Consider the following 24,140-nt stretch of genomic DNA (forward strand, 5'->3'; position numbering starts at 1 on the left):
ATGATGACTCACAATGGAGACAAACCTTTTTCTTGTTATCACTGCACATATTCTTGTTCTCGGAAAGCACAGTTGCAGAAACACATGCTGTCTCACAGTGGATATGGTAATTCTTTTACCACCCAGTTCGTCAAAATGTCACATTGAGCCTAAATGTAGCACAAGCTTTCTGTAAATTTGTTCAAAACCATGAGAGGATCACATTGGTCACAAAAGTTATCTTTCTACCACCTAACGTGTCAAAATCCTGAATGAATAAGTCCTGAATGTCATCTCTCAGAATAAGGAATAACGAAAAAATAAAAGGAGTAGCATACAGAAAATTATTTTTTACATTCATTGTACATCTAAGAATTGTGGCAGTTAATTATGGAAACCCATTTCTGTACCCAACCTTACAATTTACTATGAATTATGTTTTTAAACAACTTATAATAATCTGATTTGACATTCGTGTTTGTCTACGTTGATTTCAAAAATTAAGTTGTTGTCAAACAAGTGTTTGTGAATTGAATCGAAATGCACTTTGTCATTTTGTTGAACACAACGTTCGTTATAACCTACGTTTTCGTAGATAACGTTTATTAATTTATTTGGTTGAAATAAGCTATTGCTTAGCAATAATAACTAAAAGACTTATTCTTTATTCATATTCGTACGCAATATTTGTTCAAATATAATTAAACAGTTCACAGAATATAATCATTTAAATTTACTAAAATAATTCGTAAAATTACTTTTGACCGCAATTGATTTTTTTAATGTTTCTCTTCTATAGAAGCAGGCGCTTGTGTTTAAAAGAGTGGTGAGCATTATAATGAAGAATAATAAGTGTTGTTAACTAATTATGATTTAAGGAAATAAGATTATTAAAAAAATATATGTAAATAATTTGTTTTTTAATTATATTAATAATAAAGATAATTCCATAATTTTGGTATTTTTTCCCCTAGATGTAATGATGTTGAGCAAAAGTATTGTTACATTTTTGTTTTGGATGTTTTTGACGAATAAGAGTTTCAGTTAAAAAGCTGTGATTGTGTTTTTCTTTATTATTTTATTAATTAGGTTTTTTCGGACAAGATCATAAAATTTTAAAAATTTAAATTCTTCAAAAATCTGGTTATTTTTTTATTTATTATTTAATATATATAAGTGGGTACAGGATATAATATGAGTACATAAAAAATATATTTACATTACAAAATATGTTTATGTTCGCAATCTCACCAATGAAGAAAGTGGTTCTTGTGCTTGGTGAGAGAGTTACACTAATTATAAGAAAAATAGAATATCATTATGCTATAAGTAAGTATATATATGATAGGAACAATATATAAAGAGACAAAATCTAAATCCAGTGGAGATTAGTATAGACTGATAATAAATATCAATGAAGGGAAAAAAAAGCAATTATTTAGTTAATTATTTCTGAAAGAGTATCTTCAGCTTTCGTTTAAGTATGTTAATATCCTTTAATTTCTTTATTTCAATCGGAAGGTTGTTGAAATGCTTTATTCCTAAATATTTATATTTATTTTGAATTTGTTCGGTATTACATTTTTGAATTTTGATATTATATTGATATCTTTTAGATAAGTGGGTTTCAATTTTTTTGATTATATTATCTTTATAAATTTGTATAATTGCATTTTTCTTGAATATATCTTCTACTCGGGGCACCCCGAAATCTGTGAATAGTGTTTCTGTTGGATACGTGGAGGGTTTCTTGAGGATTACTTTGAGGATAAGCTTCTGGACCACTTTGATCGGGGTTAGAATCTTATCGTATGACCCCCCCCCATCCAATCATTCCGTATTGAATTAACGACTGGATTAGTGCGTAGTATACTCTGTTATTTCTTTTTAAAATATTTCTTAATCTTATGAATATGTATACACACTTTCTGATACGCTTAACCAATTCACAGATATGTCTTTTCCACTTCATATGTTGTTCTATTATCACTCCGAGATAATTAATTTCTGATACAATATTGAACAGCCTTGGATACATATGTTTTTATTACATTTAATTTGTTAATGTGAATAATTATTTTAGTGTTAGGGACTGTTTGTAGTTTGTTAATTGAGAAATGTATATAGTATGTCTTGTTAGTGTTCAATGAGAGAAGATTTTTTTATTTATCTTTTTTTTTTATTTTCATTTTTTTTTGTACAAAAAAATCCCACAAAGGCGAAGCCTGTGCGTGGGCATTATAAGGTGAAAATCAAAATAGTGGTGGTTTTATTATCTATGGTTTAAATGAAAAAAGAGATATGAATAAAGAAAAAAAAAATCATATAGTACATTTGGTTATTTTAATAAAAAAACAGTTTAAAAGAAGTAAAACTTTTTTTTTTTAAAATTTGTATCAAACAATAGTTTCAATGTGTTCATGCTGTTATTTGCTTGTTCGTTTAATATATTCCAGTCAATCCCATTCACTTTGATAGCTGTGTCGTCGGCATAGGATATTATGTTTGCGTTAAGTGGTAGTTTGAAAATATCGTTGACATAAATTAAAAATAGAAGGGGGCCTAGGACTGTGCCTTGCGGTATCCCGAAATTACTTGTTAGTCAAGTGGTAGACTTAGTGAGTTTGTTGTTTATCTTGACTACTTGGCATCGTTCAAATAAATAGCTTTTTATGCATTTAAGAGCTTTATCGTTTTTTTTTTTTTTTCAAATTCAAAAAAATATTTATTGCACACAAAGAGTATAAAGGGTATAACTTATAGGTTACATCCTATTTCTTCCAGCTAACCCACCAAATACACATTATATCACATAACCCAACAATTACATTTTAACAAATAAATAAAAAATAAATAATAGTAAATAAAAATAAAAAAAAAACAGAGGTATTTAATTCATGTAAGGTATTCATTCAAGGTGTAGTGACATTTGTTTAAAATAAATTTTTTTAGTGTTGATTTAAATTTAAGTGTGTCGGTTATTTGTTTGATGCTACGTGGAAGGTTGTTATATATTTTAATGGCCATGTAGTGTGGTCCCTTTTGAAAAATAATTTTGGGATTAATACGTTTTCTGTGAACCTTGTAGCGTGTTTATGTGTTGAGTTTTTTTGCGGGAACATTTCTGGAGATGATCGTACTAACAGGCATAATTCCATTATATATATGTCCGTCACTGTCAGAAGTTTAAGATTTTAAAAAATTGGTCTACATGAATCCCGGTGATCAGAGTTTGTAATTTTTCGTAGGCACCTCTTTTGGATGATAAAAACATCTTTGGCGTTTACTGAGTTTCCCCAAAAAACTATTCCGTATTTTATCATTGAGTATACGTATCCATAGTGTGCGGTGATTACTGACTCGATGTTTAAGATATTTTTAAAGGTGCCTAGAACAAAAGAAAAGCTACTGATTTTTGCAACAACTTTAGATACATGTTCTTTCCAGTTCATATTTGCATAGAGTTGTATTCCTAGCAGTGAACATGTTTGGGAAGGTTCGATATGATTGTTTTTAAAAGTTAACATTTATGTTTATAGGTGTAGCTTGTACTGTACAAAATTTTAGAAGTTCAGTTTTGTTTGTGTTAAGCGACAGATTTTGTGATAACAGCCAGTTTGCTATTGATTGACAAGTCTCGTTAACATGTTTATTAGTTTTGTTTGTGTTAAGCGACAGATTTTGTGATAACAGCCAGTTTGCTATTAATTGACAAGTCTCGTTAACATGTTTATTAAACTCGTCAACATCTCGTTCATCAACTCGTTTATCCCAACACAATTCAATTTTTCAATTAAATTATCATGAGAAATACTATCGAAAGCTTTTTTAAGATCTATGAAGATTCCGAGACATTTCAAAGATTTGTCTAATGTGTCCTGGATTATGTTCGATAATTTGGCAATTGCATCTTGGGTACTTCTATTGTTCATAAATTCGTATTGGTTGCCGTGAATTACGTCATTTTTGTCAATAAATTTAGTCCATCTTTTTTTGATAATTTTTTCAAAGATTTTCGCATTGTTTGAGATCAGCGATATTGGACGATAATTTGAAACTTCTTCTGGGTTGTCAGATTTATGAATTGGAGTGATGATGGTTTGTTTATATACAGTTGGGAATATTCCGCTTTGGAGACCTATGTTGATTAAATGTGTTAAGGGTTTTGAGATATGTTTTTTGATAATTTTTAGTGTTTCCGAGTATAGATGGACTAATTGCTATTTGATCATGCGCTAGTCTCCGGTTTAATAAAACACTGTTTCTTACATTTATCGTTATTATCGAAATGCTAAAAATGTAAAACGCATTGTTTTATTTTTACCATAAAACAAATAATAATAGTTTACTCAAAATGTATGCAGGGGGAGTGAGTGCAACATTCTAATTTAAAACTAATAAAAAAAGCAATACCTGGATATATTTATAATTAAACATGAAACAGAAAATGCTCCAAATAAGCACGTAGTTCGTCAAATACCTAAATTTTAGCTGTAGGCGAATAGACGGCCTGTGGGGGTAAGGCACTCGACTAGCATACCGGATGTCACGAGTTCTAGTTCTGGCGTGAGCAAATAAATGTTATTTGAAAACTGATTGGAAGATACTTTCAGTATCGCGATGGTGTAAGACGACAATTCAGAATTGAAATCTTGCTTGAAATAGTTTTGGCCGAGTTTAGTGATTAGACCTGAATATCAGGAACTTTGACAACATGAATATGCATAGTGCTAAAAAGCAAAACGTTTTTCAAAACGCCAAGGGCCCCCTCCGAGAAAATGATTTTTTGCATGTCAAACATGAAAAAGGTTTTACTCCATTGTGAGTCAGCATATGGTTCGACAAAGACCCCCTCTGAGAAAATGATTTTTCGCAGTCAGAACATGAAAAAGGTTTTTCACCACTGTGAGTAACCACATGCTTTCTCAAAGATACCTATTGAGTACATAAATATGTACATTCGGAACATGAAAAGGTTTTTCTTCGCTGTGAGTCAACATATGTCTCATAAAACCTGCCCTTCTATAGTATGAATTTCTACATTCAAGACACGAAAACGGTTTTTCACGAGTGTGAGTTAGAACGTGTTTCTTTAATTCTTCCTCCCTAAAAGATGAATATGCAAAGTCGTAACAAGTAAAAGGTTTTTCTCTACTGTGAATAAGCATATGGTTCGTCAAAGACCCCCTTTGAGAAAATGATTTTTTGCAATCGGGACATGAAAAAGGTTTTTTCCACTGTGAATAAGCATATATTATGGTTCGTCAAAGTCCCACTCTGAGAAAATGATTTTTTGAAGTCGGAACACGAATAAGGTTTTAACCCAATATGACTGCGCAAGTGCAGTTCTATCTTTGACTTATGCCAGCAGGAGTAATTACAATAAGGACAAGAAAATCGTTTTTTTCCGGGATGCGTCTTCTGGTTTGTTTTGAAGTCTGCAAAAGATTAAGAAGTACATTAATTCATAACAGATGAAATGATTTAAAGAGCTCAGATTGTGAATTTAAAAAAAGAAAAATTGGTTTTACATGCAATCCGGGTAATTGTGCTCTAAGCATTCCTTTTTAACATCATATAGGTCTATGTCTATTTCCGTATAAGGAATCCCCCCTCCATCTTCTTCTCGGGGCTCTGGTTCTGCCTTAATGGGAACAGTCTCCACATTGTTGATATCTGTAAGAACAAAACAACAATACATTCCGTTTATGGAAAATTAACAAAAGGTAAATTTGGTTATAAGAAGGACCACAAATGTTTGCTACTGTGGCTGATATTTTAACCAGAAAAACCGTTTATTACAAATTTTGATTTTTATAGTCACTGGAACAATTATTTCAAAATCAATAATATTTTTTATTAGCTCTGAATAATAGTAGGTGTTTCACAAAACATACAGAAAGAAAAAGTGTTGTCAGTAAGCCGAATGGATTACTTCAGTCGTGAAATAAGGAGAGGACTCAGAAGCTAGCTAGCTAGCATCAGAAGTTTGCAACGTTTGGCAATTCACTGTAAGGTTAATATTTTAATATTTGAAACTGTTATTTCGTGGTGGAATTCCATTATAAATATATATAAAGAACACAATTTTAAACTTTTTTCCACTTTGTTTTTATTAGACCGTGACCGGTTTCAGCCTGTTAGGGCCATCTTCAGACTGGTACAATTTTTGTCTTAAACTAGGGTTTATATACATTGGCAAATTACATTGAGGGGAGGGGTTAACATAGTAGGAAACATAAAAAAAACCCCTCATAATTCAAACCAACCTACAGAATTGAGTTGATAATTGTATTTAATTATTAAGTGACCGGTCGGTGGCCGAGTTGACATCGCGTTTGGGTCCCACCCAGGCGTAGTGTGTTTAATTCCTCGGCTGGCTAGGTCCTCCTCCACAACACAAGCAACATTCTCAGCTTAATGTGGTGGTAGTAGGAGATTTTCAAATATTGTCCGGTTATTCGTAACCCGGGAATGTTTGTCTTTCATTTAAAAAAAAATGTAAAGTAAAAAGTAGTGTGATGCCTTTCATGCCTGCAGTTTGGCGGCGTCCATGATCGAGTGGTAAAGCTCTGGACTAGCAAGCTGGTGGTCGTGATTTCAAATTCCAGCGTGCGCAAGACAAATTTATTTAACCCTGCAGTGGTCGCGTGGACTACATATATAGTCCACTAATACTAAATCAAAAATTTCTCTAAAGTTCTAAGCATTAGTTTCACGTGCTGCTAGGTACTTTTAAACGAACTATCGAGAGACGCACTGAGTGCAGCGCAAGCCATAAATCGTGTGAGGACGTGTAACAGTAGCTCCGCAAAGATCCATACGTAGTCCGCGCGACCAATCACGTAAGTATTTTTCAAGTGTGTAAATACGTTTGTAATAATTAAAAAGTTCATTTGTGGGGATCGTACGAAATTAGTTTCTTTCCTGCACAGAAAATATTATAATAATAATAATAATAATATCTTTATTTAAGAAAGTTTACACATTACAACTATATATACATATTATGGTGTACATTAATTTGTAACTTTTATATTTAAGGTTATAAATTTAAACAAAATGAAGAACTATTAATACAAACATAATATTTTGAAGGTAAATAGAAAATAAAAGCACAGTTGTGGTTTCTCAAATACCGCCTCACTAGGCTAGCCTGTGTTGAGGCAGAATTATTTGTGTTAGTTCCTAATACCATTGAACATACCTATACTTGTATTAAGAAGTATTCGCTCAATAATGTGGTGGTAATGTGGTGACTTCAATAACTGCAAATTTGGGTGAATGCACCGGTAAAGGCCCTATTCTTATTTTTAATCCAAATTTTTACATTATCTTTGAAATTTTTTTGTGAATCACATTGTTTTATGCTGTCTGGAAGAATGTTGTAGAGTCTTGTCGCAAAGTATTTAAAATTTCGTTGACCAAACGTAGTATGTGTTTTCGGAATTTGTAATAAGATTTTGTTATTGCTTCGAGTACATCGTATATTTGAACTTTTTATGTAGTAATTATTTATATTTGAGTATAGATGAGTAAGAATGGTTTTTGCATATAGCTGCCGAACATCGAATACATTCATAATATTAAAAATTAGATTCGAGTCTGTAATTATAGGTAGCCTTAGAATTATTTTTAAAATTGTTTTCTGAGCCTTTATGATTGGGTCTAGTGCAGATGAAGTGCCGCCTCCCCATGCTATGATACCATACTCAATAATAGATTGGCAGACTGCAAAATAAATCATTTTCAGGTCTTGAAAGCCGAGAAAGTTTCGTATGATTCTAAAAAAGTGCATGGTTTTTCTAATTTTGTTTGCAATTATTTGGGTATGAAGGTTCCATTTGAGATATGGATCAATGGTGAGGCCGAGGTACTTCATCTGAGTAGAGCGCTCAATGCAGGGGCACTGACAGCATTCATCGGAATTCAAACACGAGTGTAATCTGATGTAGGCATCATCAGGAGGTTGACCAGTAATATTAATACTAGGTGTGACATATTTAGTTTTCTCTGTGTTCAGTGTAAGCGTGTTTATATCCAACCATTTTTTTACCATGCTTATGTCCGTTTCAGCTTTTTTGTAGACAGCTAGCCAAGTGTCAGCTTCAAACAGTAAGACGGTGTCATCGGCAAAACTAACGATTTTCCCCTGAATATTAATGTTGCATAAGTCGTTAATATACAACAAGAACAAAGACGGACCTAATATACTACCTTGTGGTATACCGTAGTTAGATGAACAAGTGTTGCTAAGTATGTTATTTATTTTAACTTGTTGCTTGCGCTCATTAAGGTAACTTTTAAAAAAGTTAAGTTCGTTTCCCGTAATACCGATTTGTTCAAGTTTGTTTATTAATTTATTGTGTGATATTGTATCAAAGGCTTTGGAAAGATCTAAGAAGATTGAAATACATTTTAAATACAAGTTAATAATTTTTAATAAATAGTTTTATTATTATCTCAATTAGAGGCAAACCTGTGAATTATTAATTATAAAACAGAGGATTTGTTTTGTTTATTGTATCTAGTTAAGAAAACTGAACTGATTATATTTTCTTAATTTTTGTTTTATTTCAATTTAAAAATGGACTACGTTTGTAGTCCGCGCAACTCCTCATTTAGATGCGTGACCACTGCAGAGTTAATTGTGTTATTTCACAAATTACTCATTAGTACCTACTTATAGTATATTAGCGGCATGTTCAGAATGGAAGATACTCTCAGTATCGACCTGGTGTAAGACCACGATTCAGAATTGAAACGATGCTTGAAATGGCTTTGACTGTATTTGGTGACCAAAGTTGAATAGCCAGCCACTTCCCCACCTTCATCTCCCCATCGCTTTCCCCTCTGAACTACCTTCCGCCCCACAACATACCCCAATTGGGGATGCCATAGTCTCAATGGTTACAAACGGTTGGGAGCAGTTGGTACTCTTGTACGATTTCACATAAAAAAGTTCTGTATTTTTTATAGAATTGATAATTTTAAACCCTATTTTGACTATTTTATTGCAATTTTTTTTAACAAAAAACTAAAAATTATTTTCCTACAACCAATTTAAACTCATGATGAAAGAGAAAGGGGCCTTTTTGGCCCGGAGCTCAGTATGCCATTATTTCAAAAAGTCAAAAAGACACACAGTGCGTAAGAACTCGAGGATATTAATTTTGCTAGTAACCAACCTTGATGAAAACATGATTGACGTGTTTGGGTTTTACATTTTGTAAATTAAAAAAATTACAATTTTGGTAATCTTTTCAACTAACATACTAGACTCATGTCTGTATTATGGTAGTCGTAAGTGATTTATGTAAGAATAACAATAATAAAACGAAACGTAAAAATAAAAAAATATGGTAAAACAGAAATTTAAAAAATGCATATCATTTTAGAAACCATATGAGGAATAAAAATAAAGATAAAATTAAATAAATGATGGCTAAAACTTCTTTATATTAAACACTGTTAGGAAGTCATGCATTATTTGAAGAAGGCTCGTCCCCTTTCAAATAGCCAATATTGAACACGGATAATAAAAAGGGATATAGAATGATATAGAGTTTAAAATGTAAGTATCTTTGAATATGCAGTCAATTAAGAATTTGGAAAAATGCATTGTTGACTTTGATGTTGTCCAATATGCAATCCAACATTTGAAAACGGTTGAGCCAATCGCCAACAGTTATTGGATTTTAGCAATCTAATGCTTCCCGCTTATATCAATGTATATTTGATCCACTATTTCACTTTTTATTAATTTATGTGTAATCATTACAACTAATATCCAAGGAATACAAAGTTGAAGTGAAGTACCTAGATGGCAAAATGACAGTTCAATCATTCCTCGTTTAGCCAAATTTAGCGAAAAGATTCCACCTAATTGAGCTAAGTCGCGTTGGAAAACACGAAATAGTGTATTAAATGACGCCTCAGTCCTAATCATCGGTGGCACAGTTTGATTTGGAACAACATTAACTGACCAAGCAATATGAACTACGCCATTTACAAGGGTAGAAAACATAAGATTTAGAACTTACTAACAACTAGGACAAGATTGGAAACATTGATTTAATTCACAGAGACGAAATTTAATCATGCTTCATTAATAGTGAGGTTATTCATAGACAATAAATGGACTAAGAAAGCATAAAAAAAAGATAAATTTATCGAATTCTGCTGCGCGATTAATGCCCGTTTATAATAGGAATAAGCGTAAGAATTGGCCGGTGCCGTAATCCGTAATATTTTAGATCGTGGTTTATAATTGGAAAGGAATAGAATACGCCCATAGAAGTGACTATGCCGCTGTCAATGTTCTATGCCAACTGTCAACCGAGAGTTTATTCTTCCTCCATCTTATAAAAAGTATTGTTTTACATAAATAAATATTGAAACGATGGATTCATCAGACATTGTTGCATGTGGAATGTTTTTTTCAATTCTGGGGTTAGCACACACTGCAATTGAGACGCACAGTTGACGAGAAAAATAAGGAAAAAACGACGTTGGAGTGTGCGTCCAATTAATCATAAAAGGAAGAAAACAGGACATTTATTTGAAGACATAGCGGCAGTAGACAACGATCAATTCAAGAAATATACAAGAACGTCGCAGACCAATTTTTATAAATTGTAAGGACTTCTAGAACACAAATCAGTTAATTATATTCGATTGTCAAATAGCAGATACCATAGTGTATCGATCGAAAATACATAAATCTCAGTATATATCTTAGCTTTCTGCAATCCGTAACCGTAAAAGATAAAGTTGGACCATCTTTTCGGTTATGGAAAAAAAAGATATTATTGCCATTTATTATAAACGGATACACAGGTTTCATATCTTCCAACTTATACGGCGTAGGGCTTATCGAATACGAAATACGGACTATTCCTATTATAAACGGGCATTTAGTACTCAAAAGAATTATATATACCAAATAATTATTCATTGAGGTAGTTACCACCTGATCGCAACATTTTAAAGCATGTTTCTATTTCAGAAACGCGTGAGAACAATAATATTTAGCTTGATGTCTGCACTTTGATATTTTCAACAAATAGGGCCGTATTATCGTCTTGATTCTTGACAGCTAGGACATAGATGTGCGCTAAAAATAGATGGTCTAAATGGAACTGGGACACGGTCAAGCGGCTTGATCGCAAGCACGTAGTTTATTGTCTATGGCACTTTGTGACAAGCATTTTGACCGTGTACCAAAGCTGCCTTGCAAGCATTGCGCAATTCTACGTGCTTGCGGCGGGGCTTGATGCGAATTTATATTTTTGTGGGAATAGACAAACGACAATAGACAAATAAATATCACGTATCATAAACAAATTGAATAAAATTGTTATAAAATAGGTACTTAGTTATTGTTTTTGTGTTCAATTTGTAGAAATCCATCTAATTTAAAAATTCTGGAAGTATTTTTTAATAATTATGACAGCGGTTTTCAAGGTCATTAATAATCAAACTGTAGAATAAATAATTTTCTGAATTTTCAATGGAGAAAACATATTTTTTGTATGAATACCGCACAAGATATTCATACAAAAAATAGCTGTAGCCTGTAATACACTTTGCAAATGCTCATGGGTAAAGCGGTACCTTAACTTGTACCATTCTTGACACCAAATTCGTTTCTTTTTATTATTTTATTCAAACATAAAGCTAACGTAAGAGCCAAGAACGCTTTGTCTTTGACAGATTCCATTTTGCCGCGAGTCACGAAATGACAGGAAGGCATAGAAGTACATATACATAGACCACCACGAAATCACAGGAAGGCGTGGCCATGCTTGACGGAGAGGCTTGATGCGGGCTGTCAAGCCGCTAAGCATAGACAATAATAGACACAATAGACAACAATAGACAAAAAAACTACGTGCTTGCGATCAAGGCGCTTGACCGTGTCCCAGTCTCTTAAGAGACGGCGTAGACTAACCATCTATTTTTAGCACACGTCTATGGGCTAACTGTCAAAGAATTCTTGCTATAATACTTCCCCATTTATTGGAAATATTAATCTGCTAATACAAAGGTGAATATTATTATTCACACGCGTTCCTGAAATAAAAACATGCTGTGGAACATTTCGATCAGTAAGTACCTACCTCGATAAATAAATATTTTTTACGATTTTTTTGTCAGTCTCGTATTTTATATTGTCTTTCTATAACCTCACTTATGAAGCATGGTTTCGTCTCTGCTAAACTTGTTGTCAAGTTTCCTTTAATTTTACATAGTTAAACTTATACCGTTTTACCCCTGCAGTTAAATCAACTATTCGAAGCTTGTCATAGTTATTGGTAAGTTTTTATGCTAAAGTTTTCTACTCTAGTTTGTTCAGTTAACGTTGTTCCAAATCAAACTGAGCGACCGATGAACTTTAATTTGAACTAAGGCATGATTTTATAGCGTCGCGACTAAGCCCAACTTATGATAAAGTTTCACTAGAGAATTAGCTAAGATTATTCTTGGCTAAGCGAGAAACGATTGAACTGTCCATATGATGTCTGAGAAGGATATTAATATTTACTTTATCAAAGGCTTTTGAAAAGTCAGTATATATTGAATCTACTTGTGCACGAGACGTGAAAGCTTCACAGATATAGTGTTCATACAATAGAAGATTGGTTGTGGTAGACCGACCGGTCACAAAACCATGCTGTTCTGGAGTAATAATGTGCCTAAACTTAACAGTAATTTTATCTAAGAGAATACTTTCAAACATTTTCGGGGTGGTAGACAGTATGCAAATTGGTCTTTAATTTAAAACACAATTTTTATCAACTGATTTCAATAGAGGTGTCAAGTGATTAAGTTTCCAAGGATCAGGATATATTCCAGTATGAAGTGACAGATTGAATATGTGTTGAAGTGGAGCTGCTATAAACTGTCGAATTCCTTTATGAATACTGGTGGAATCTATTGCATCGGGTCGAGCTGGTGTAGCAAGATCTTGATCTATAGTATCGGGTCGAGCTGGTGTAGCAAGATCTAGATCTATAATATCCGGTCGACTGGTGTAGCAAGATCTAGATCTATAATATCCGGTCGACTGGTGTAGCATGATTCTTATGATTTTCACATAATCACGAAGAATAATTCAAATGAAACAACACGAGTGCGTACCAGATCTAAACTTCTTTAAGATCAAGAAAGAAAAGACTAGAGACAAATTAAATGGATTATTTTTTGAAGGTCGAAAGCAAAAGACTTTGGTTTACATAAAAAAAAATGATACGAATATTATAAAAGGAGTGTCGTTGATCGTTTTACCAGGTTCACATTACTTGTCGCGTGTTACGTCTGGGTTAAATACTGCCGTTAACATAACTAAAGCAAAAATAACATATTTGTCTTCTAAAAGACTTGGTTGGTTAATGCACGAATTTATTTTTATTTTTATTATTTATACCCGCTAAACTGCCAAAGTAGTTTGTCAGCAGGTCAGTTTAAATATATTAATATATTACTAAAGCATACAAACAACGAGAAATTACAATATTTAAAACAGATACAGAAGAATTTAAATAAGAACTTAAATAACTACAAAACAGAGCCATATATAAAAAATAAACAATAGAACAACTTTCAACTTACTACAATACAAAAGAAAAAAATACAAAGACAGTCAGTTGTAACACAGGCAAATTACTCATATTCATAAATATATACATATGAATAAGATTATAAACAATATCAGTATAAAAAAGCTTGATCCATTAACCATTTTTTAATTTTATTTTTTAATTCGGTGGTGCAATTTGATTGAATTTTTATGTCCATTGGAATCTCATTAAATATGGTAGGCACAAGATAAGAGAAAGTCCGTTGTCCGTATTTATTTATAATTTTCGGAATGGACATACCTTCATTTCTATTGAATCTTGTGTCATATGCATGATCTACTTTTTCTTTGAATATTGAATCTGACATTATGTTTTGACATATAATTTTAAACCATAATATTCCTCGAACAGATAATACGTTAACTGACTCATATAATAATTTTATATTTCTTCTTTGTGCATAAATACGTTTGTTTATCAAAAGCTTAATCATGGAATTTTGAATTGATTGAATATAACCTATATTTGTCTTGCAGACGTTTCCCCAGGACGTTATTCCGTATCTGATTGTAGATTCCGCTAGTGAAAAATAGATTATTTTAACGTACTTGTAAGCATAAAATATGTAATTTTGTAAATTCGCCCCGCAATAGCTCGTAGGCGTTTGCAGATGTTGCTAACGTGTGTATCCCATTTCATATGCGCATCTACAGTTACCCCCAAATATACATACGTTTTTACCAGTTCAATGGTTCCAGATTTAACTGGAGGTGTGATTCAAACGATGGAATTAAATTCTGCCAGTACTTTCTAAAATTAGATGTGTAGTACTCGACCATTCTGATTCAAGCAAGGATAACAAATTCTTCCTTGATAAAATCCACAGTTTCCAGCATTTTATCCTGATCTTGCTACAAGAAACCGACGAGTCGAGGAGTGGTATTGGCTTAATCCGTCGAGCCGTATTTTACGACTTTGTATTGGAAGCGGAACGCCATCAGAAAATTTGGTCATATTATCATAAGGGCATACGTTCTTACGTGGCGTCTTTAAAATATCACAAGCCATTCTCGCTATTTTCCGAACGAATTAAAAATAATAACTAATTCTGTGTTTAAACAAAATGCTTAATACTTGAACTCTTAACAATAATAACTGATGAGTCACCTATCACCAACGAATTAGGGATAAGGCATTTATTGAAAGCCAGATAATTAGCCCGTCGTCCCACGGGTCAGTAATCAACACAAACCGTGTTATTTCATACCGGGATAACTAATAACATTTATTCAACTAATGAATTCTGTAGTAACTGTTTTTCATCTTTTATAAAAAAAATGTAAATGTTCGATTGATCAAAATCTTAAATCACCGAAAGTTCTTCATCAAATGATTTGAAATTGTAATACAACGTTGCATTCAAATACGCGGGTGTTTTTATATCCATTTATTTTATATATGTCACCTGTGACAGCTTATAACATGCTTTAAAAAAAACAGCTGTTGGACGTGAAAGCAACACGTGCTATTGTTTCTCTATATACGCGCACTACTAAGTTGACGGTATTTCACCTAAGTTTGGTACCATTTAACTAACTGTCCCCCAAATTCCTGAGGGCCAAACATTTGAGGACACAACAAACGGTTAGTATCAAAACTGACCTGAAGTCTGATGGCTTCAAAACCCTTCGCTTGAAGAGTGTCAGAGAGTGTCTCCTTGGGCGGACGTTATCGATGTTTATCCGAAAAGTGTAATTAACAAAAGTAATGTAACTGTGTGCTCTAATTGCCAGATGACTGGACATTCATTCAAATTTTGTAAGGAAAAACCAAGATGCGCTCACTGCGCCAAGGAAGGACACGGACGTGAATCGTGCCCAAGCGCTGAAGCCAAGCCGGTATGTGCAACATGCACGAGGTTCGGTAAGGCCGCGGACCACCCGACGGGAGACAAGGAATGCCCAGCTTATCAAGCAGCACTATCCAGGGACTTGGCAACCATCGACTATGGCTTTAAATAATTATATAGAAGATGACTGTGAAGTGGACTTTATAAGAACAAACAATTTGAATCAATGGGTAAAAATGAAACGTAAAAGTGAGATAGGAGATTTAATTTGCATCCAAGTTAATATTAGATCAATATGTAAATATTGGGATGTATTACATGTATACTTAAATAGTTGCTGGGAGTTTGTAGACATTTTAATGCTATGCGAAACTTCCATACAAACTGACCTTATTGATTTATATGAGATACCGGGCTACACATGCTATAACTATTGCCGCACTAACAAGTCAGGTGGGGGCATTCTACTATATGTTCGGAATAATATTGTATTCAAACAAAAACAACTAGAATCGTTTTATTTTGAAAATGTATTCGGTGTAATTACTCTTCCAAATAAAGAAAATATTAGTATTTTAGCAATATATCGACCGCCGAATCTTAGCAAACAATCATTTATTGGGGAAATAACATCTGTTTTGACAAGTTTCATAGATCCTCTCGATAATGTTTTGTTCTTTGGGGATGTTAATCTAAATTTGATGAATTACCAAGATCCTGCTGTAATCTCATATGAAAATATTCTAGCTAGCAATTACTTAATCAAGTGTATAGACGGCGTGACTAGAGAAGCAATTGTAGACGGACGCGTTACACGCTCATGCATCGATCACATTTATGTTAGGTACAATAACGGGCATAAACAAGTGGACGCGTTATCAGCGTGCGTATGAAAGATTGCTATAGCAGATCATTACATGGTCGCAGTTAATATTAAATATGACGAGCAAAAGGAACCTTTAAACATTGCGAAGGAGATTATTGTTTTGTCCCAAAAACGTATAGACAGCCAAATACATAAAATAAATTGGAATTCCTTACTTGATGAACAAGACAGTATTACACTGTATCAAAAAATTAAAAACAATTTTATTAACCTATACGAAAGATGCACAGTATCATTCCTGAAAAAACCGAATAAAAGACCAAACAGGATCAAAAATTGGATAACTACTGATATTTTAGAGAAAATTAAAAAAAGAGATTTGCTATTTCGAAGGTGGAAGAATTCACCAACCAATAAAAATTACGAAAATGAATACAAGGCCTTTCGAAATAATGTTAACAAACTAATTACTAAACAAAAATCATATTTTTTTAAAGATAAATTTAAAACATGTTTCAATAATACTAAAAAAACGTGGGATGAGATAAATAAAATTTTAGGAAGAAAAACTAAAAGCAATTGTGATGAAGTCATCTCGCGATATGTGATAAAAGATCAGACAGTGGAAAGTGTAACTAACCAATATGTGAATTATTTTTCAGATACTATATGTCATATGTTGCACAAGTGTGATTTTAAAGCATCTAATATTGATACAGTAGAATTACCTCACAGTATGTACCTACCTAAAGCAACTATCACGGAGATAACAAATATTGTTAAAAAAATTAAAAACTCAAAATCTGCTGCAATGGATAGTATAAGAATGCACGACATAAAAAAACATATAAATATTTTAGCCCCAATTATTACGCACTTAGTAAATAGACTTATTACTCAAGCAGAAATACCTGATGATCTAAAGTGTGCTATAATTAGACCTATTTACAAAGGTGGAGTACACTCAGAGATAGGAAACTATCGACCTATCAGTATCTTGCCTGCACTTGAAAAAATCTTTGAAAAATATATTTCTTTAAAATTAAACAAATACTTACAGAAATTTTCCATTATAGACAAAAATCAATATGGCTTTCAAAAGAAAAAGAGTACTGAAATATTATTACAGGATTTCTCGAATTATGTAAATAATGAATTAAATAAAAAAATGCATGTTTTAGTATTATTTATCGATAATTCCAAGGCGTTTGACACAATTAATCCGCAAAAATTATTAAATATTCTAGAAGCAATAGGAATCAGAGGAAATCTACTAAATTTATTTAAAAATTATCTATCTAATAGACATATCTGTGTAAAAATATTTGAAAAACTGAGTGGAAAAAAAAAAATGTACGCCGGTGTCCCGCAGGGGTCAATTTTGGGACCCACCCTCTATATAATATTTGTATCAATAATGAGTAAACTATTCTCACATGTTAAACACTTTGTATATGCTGACGACACGGCACTGGTCATATCGGATGAACAATTATATACTGCGATGAAATATATGCAAGAAGACTTTATATCTCTGATTAAATGGTGTCATGACGTAGGATTAATTATAAATACAAAAAAAACTAAACTCATGCACATAAGATCTCCACATGCAAAAGTTTCCATCATGCCTGAAATAATTTCTCATAACTTTACCTGCATCCATCAAAATATTGTGCAGCCCTGCTCATGCGAAACGATTGAGCTAGTAAACGAATATGTTTATTTGGGCGTGACTGTTGATTGCTACTTTAAATGGGACATACAAATACACAAAATTTGTAAACGGCTGCGGGCGATAGTGGGTAGAATATACAAATTGAAGTGTTTCGTTCCTGTGAATACCTTAAGAATTATTTACATGTCACTCGCGGAATCAACTTTAAGATATGGAATAACCACTTGGGGACATTCTTGCAAAACAAATTTAAATTACGCACAATCAATACAAAATTCTATCGTTAAATTACTAGTTAAAAAAAATATTTTTTCGCAAAGACGAAACATTTCACTTTTGTATCAAAATTTAACAGTTTTGCCGGTGCAGGCCTTATTGTGGTATAAAATATTAATTCAGCACATATCTGACTCTGAGTATAAGAGGAAAGTTGAACATGGGCACAATACTAGGTTCACAAAGAATGAAGGCATGCTTGTACCTAAACATAATAATAAATACGGACAGCGAACCCTTGAGTATAATGTGCCTAAAATATATAATATGCTACCTGGTAATATTAAGAAATGCGAATTTCCAAATAGAGTCAGATATTTGCTGAAAACGTGGCTACTAGGTAGAAATAATTTGTATTAGGCGATTTAATGTGTAAGTTTATTGTTATTGTATAAATTAAGGTCTAAGTTGTAATCTGTAAAAAGTTGTAATAAAAATCCTGTTTGACAAACTACTTAACTGTAGTTTAACGGGATATATATGAAATAAAAAAAAATAAAAAAAAAAAAAAAATAAAAAAATATTAGATAACGGAGAAATGGGGGGATCGAAACATAATTAACTTGTTATTTACTTGCATATTTAGCTTACATATTATTATAATAGATTAATATTAATATTAATATTACTTACATTTTCCTTTTGTTACTTTTATTTATTTTTTTTTGCTTCCGATTTTATTGTCCGGGTTAAATCTTCCCTATAGGAAAAACTAAACCCTTCCACTCACTTTTCCACAAATGATCATCAAGTCAATCAACATTATGTAAGTGCATTATATAAGCAAAATAAATACAAAACAATACAAGAACAACACGTCAACTCACAAGAGATCAAATGGGAAAATAATTCACCGACTCCAGATATTTTCATATCAGATGGTTCGGCTCGGTAGAACTTCTAACATGGCCTATAAATCCTACTGATCGCTCAACATAAATATTTAAAAAATCTTTTGTTATCCTACATGTATTCAAAATGACCGACTTTTGCATCTTTATATATAATTTTTTTGAAAGATCTAATACGCCTAAATTTTTTATTAGAGAGCTAGGTATAATGCCAGTAGCCGAAATAACGAATGGTAATATTTTTATAGTCTGAGAATGCCAAATTCTTTTTATTTCATTTCCTAAATCTGTGTATTAACAGATTTTTGAATATAACAGGAATTTAGTATAGCGACATCAATCATATAAGTTATTTTTTTAAATTTTGTCATGTATATCTATATCGGGTCTATTATGACTAATCGCTCGGTCTGTTAGTATAGTTTTATCATAATAAAAGAATATCATTATTAAACAACTTGAAATAAAAATTTCAGACCTCGAATACAAATCTCGGTCTAATTTCTTAGAAATAGCGGGCATTCCCCAAAAAAATGGAGAGCAGCAGATGGAGATAGTAAAAAGAGTTGCGGCGGCGGCAGGAATGGAAATCCAGCACAATGATATAATTGATATAAAAAGGACACATGATAGAAGGAACAATGCGCCACCGAAACTGCTAGTGGAATTTGCGGAAAAAAAGACAAGAGACAATCTTCTTTCTAAAAGGAAAAATATTAATTATGCAGCTATAAAAGATATCTCCACCGAACCAATCTATATTGCAGAGGAATTGAGCCCATATCAAAGGGAACTGCTCTGGAAAACGAAAAAATCTGCCAAGGAAAAAATGTACTCCCCCAACTTTGGTTCAAAGATGGAAAAATAATGACGCGAAGAATGCCAACCGAAAAAATAATTTATATAAAACATGTAGATGATATAAAAAATATTGTATAACAAAAGGGCACAAAAACGATTACGAAAAAAAATATAAAAATGGCTGACATTATATTAACCTCGGAACCAAATGATCTATCGAATTTAAATAACAACTCTTTCAATATACTACACAAAAACATAAGAAGCATAAGAAAAAATTTAGATGAATTGCAAATTTTATTGAAATATTTAAAAGTTAATTTTCAAATAATAATACTTACTGAATGTTGGATAAATCATAAATACATGAAATTGGAAATTGCTGGATATACAACCTACTCAAGTTTGAATAACAAAAAACAAAACGATGGTGTAATTATATACATTAAAAACGAAATAAAAGCCGAAGTTGAAGAAATTATTATCACAAATGCCAATTGTTTAAAAATTAAAATCATTAAAGAAAAAGCTATATTAGCAATCTATCGATCGCCCTCAACAAGAAACATCGACCCATTCCTTAAATCCATAGACGAGGAACTCTGCCTTCTTAAAGAAATGAAAAACATATTTATTATTGGAGATGTAAATATAAATATTTTAGAAAATGGACACCCTAAGCGAATTCAATATCTGCAGATGCTAGCATCCCATGGACTGGAAAGCTTAATAAATGTTCCTACTCGAAAAGTGGACAACAGTGAAAGTTGCATAGACCATATAATGAGTAAAACAAAAGACACTACTCAAACTGTTGTATTTAATTCAACTATAACCGATCATTATACAACTATGCTTTCAATAAAAATAAACAAGTCAAATAAAATGAAGAAAAAACCATTAACAACAGAAAAAACAGAAATCAACTGGAATATCATTAAACATAATCTACAATGTACCGATTGGAAAAAACTGCAAAGTATGAACAATACAAATGATGCATGGAATTATTTCATAGAACTTCTTCAGAATAATATACTATCTAATACCACAAAAATTACTAAGAAAATCTCACACAAAAATGTACATATTAAACCATGGATTACACAGAATGTTATAAACTGCATAAGAAAAAGAGACGAGTTACACAAGAAACTTAAAAAAATTCCATACGATATACACATGTTAAGATACTACAAAAGATACAGAAACATTTGCAAAAAAGTTATAATGTGTACAAAAGAAACCTACTATAAGAAAAAAATTGTAGATTGTAAACAAAATCCCAGGAAAATGTGGCAAATAATAAATGAAATAACCAGTTCTAAATCTGCCAACGTTACATCAATTGACGTGCTGAATATAAACAATGTTCCCAGGACATACGCTGATAATCCTGACCAAATACTTGAATACGTCAATAATTTTTTCATAAATATAGGATCAAATCTAGCAAAGCAAGTTACAAAATGTAACGAAGATGTACAAATAAACGAACCACCTGAGCAAGGAAATCAGCTCAATTTTAAACAAATTACAGCTGACGATATCAAAAACACAATTTCTTCTTTAAAATCAAATATTTCTTCGGGGGAGGACACAATCTCAACCAACGCAATAAAATATCTCTGTAAAGAACTTATCGAACCACTTACATACTTAGTCAACATATCTATAACGAATAGCATATTCCCTACAGCCCTCAAAAAAGCGATTGTTATACCAATATTTAAACAAGGATGTAAAAATGACATAAACAATTACCGACCAATAAGCCTACTAAATGCATTTTCAAAAATATTGGAAAGAATACTAAAAAAACAACTCTTATCCTACTTAGAAGACAATAAAAAATTATCAAAAACTCAGTATGGATTTAGGGAGAACTTAAGTACTAGTGACGCCATAGAAAAAATTACCGATATGATCACTAAAAGTTTAGACAGTGGAGAAAAAACTTTGGCAATCTTCATAGACTTACAAAAGGCTTTTGACACAATAGATCACAAAATACTTTTTTCAAAACTTTCAAAAATTGGTATGTCGTGTACAACACTAAACTTACTAAAAAGCTATATGACGGAGCGTACACAGAGCGTCCAAATTAACAAGAGAAAAAGCAAACCTCTCCTAATCAACCATGGAGTACCACAAGGAAGCGTACTAGGTCCGATATTATTTTTAATATACATTAATGATATCTGTAACCTAGAAACAAGAGGAAAAATCATTAGTTTTGCTGATGACACAGTAATTTTATTTAAAGAAAAAGATTGGATAAATACCTACAAAGAAGCTGAACACGGACTTGGTCTCCTGCAAAACTGGCTTGAAAGAAACTCCCTGACGCTTAATGTCAATAAAACAAAATATCTGACATTTTCTAAAACAGCCAGAGGGCAGCCGTCAGAGGACCTTAATCTCAAATTACATTCATGCCAAGGAATTTATCAAAAAAATCAAGGCTTATCATGCCTCTGTCCCACTATAGCACACTCCAAAAGCATCAAATATCTTGGAATTGAAATTGATGATAATCTCCGTTGGAACTCACATATAGATGTAATTACAAAAAAACTAACCAGGTACATATACTTCTTTAGAAACATTCGCAATATCCTCAATATAAACGATATTAAAAAAGTATACTATGCTTTGTGTCAATCACAAATAGAGTACGGAATAACTGGATGGGGGTCTGCCTTGAGCACTCACACAGAGCGGCTCAATATAGCACAAAAAGGAGTATTAAAGACTATACTGAAAGTTCCGCTTAGAACTCCGACAGAAGAAATATTCAAAAACTTCAATGTTTACAATGTACAGAAACTATATTCAAAAAATATTTTATTTAAACTGAAAAAAACATATCCGAATACTCCACTGCCCAACATAAATACACAACCAGGGCAAAAAGCGAAAATATCCTGATTACTCCCAGTTTGAACACATCCTTTGGACAGAGAAATAATAAATTCCATGCTATAAAATTGTTCAATGCTCTACCAAATGAAACCAAAAAAATAAACGAAATGAGTATATTTAAAACAAAAGTCAAAACATGGCTTAGAGATCAAAGTAATAATCAACTTACAAACATTATGAAGACAATGTAAAGACAATTCAAAACTAAATACAAAAATTTAAGAAAAACTACAGGCCGCCTCAGAACAGGAAACCCTAGTGAGGAGGACTGTGAAAAAAATACAAAAAATATACTTATATTATACTTTAAACCTACATAATGTACAAATTTTGCTATTGATATTAATAAAAAATATATATATATATATATATTTTATAAAATTCGTTTTCTAAAAATGAATTTGGTTTGTGTTCATAATATGGTACTATATTACGGCAGTCAATCAAGTTATGTTTAATTACCAAATTTTGGTGAATTATTTTTAAAACTTGATTGTGCCTTAATGTATACTCGGACGGTGCTAATATAGAACATCCCGATATAATATGTTCTATAGTTTCCGGAAAGCCAAACATTTTCTACACAAATCATCAATTTGATTTGTATCTTTGATTATATGCTTTCTATAATTTTTAGCATTAATGACTCTATCCTGAATGGCAAGCATAAATCCTTCTATTTCTGCGCTCAACTCTCCAATACTCAATACCATTTGTTTGACGAAAATTTGTCAACATACGTTTAGTTGAGATAATTGAAGTGTTTTGCGTGTAAAATTTTATTTGACCAGGAATCTAATAATTCCTGGTTGGGATTTATAAAAATGTTGGCATTCTCATCGTATAAATTTAAAGGTGTAATATTTTTTGTTATTATCATTTTGTTATGATTATGTATTTAAATATCCATGTATGTAAATTATTGGGCACCATGCCTGTTTTATGTACTTAAATAAATAAATAATATTTTGTAATATCTTTTTACTTGATACTCCAGTACCTACCGTCGTAGACTAGCCATTTGTTTTTAACACACATCTATGGCCTAGTAGTCAAAACATGAACAGGACGATAATACAGCCTGGTCTATTGGATATTTAAATAAAACCACACTTTAGTACTTTTTTAGAATCGTCTGAATGTTTGTTTGATTTATTTATTATATTTTTTATAAACAAGTTCTTCAATAAAACTGTGAAAATGATTCTGATTTTTAGAGAAAGCTTAGGTGGCTAAGATCATCAATGAATATTAAACCCACAATCACAAAATAGGCGCCCCTCATAGCCCCTATCAATTGGCACCCAACGTCAAATCTCCTTTCAATTGACGCTCACCGTGGTTTCCTGACCACCCACTGAAGACTATATGG

The sequence above is a fragment of the Hesperophylax consimilis genome, chromosome 20 (assembly GCF_061612785.1).
Source record: "Hesperophylax consimilis isolate HC1 chromosome 20, BYU_Hcon_1.0, whole genome shotgun sequence".
NCBI lineage: Eukaryota > Metazoa > Arthropoda > Insecta > Trichoptera > Limnephilidae > Hesperophylax > Hesperophylax consimilis.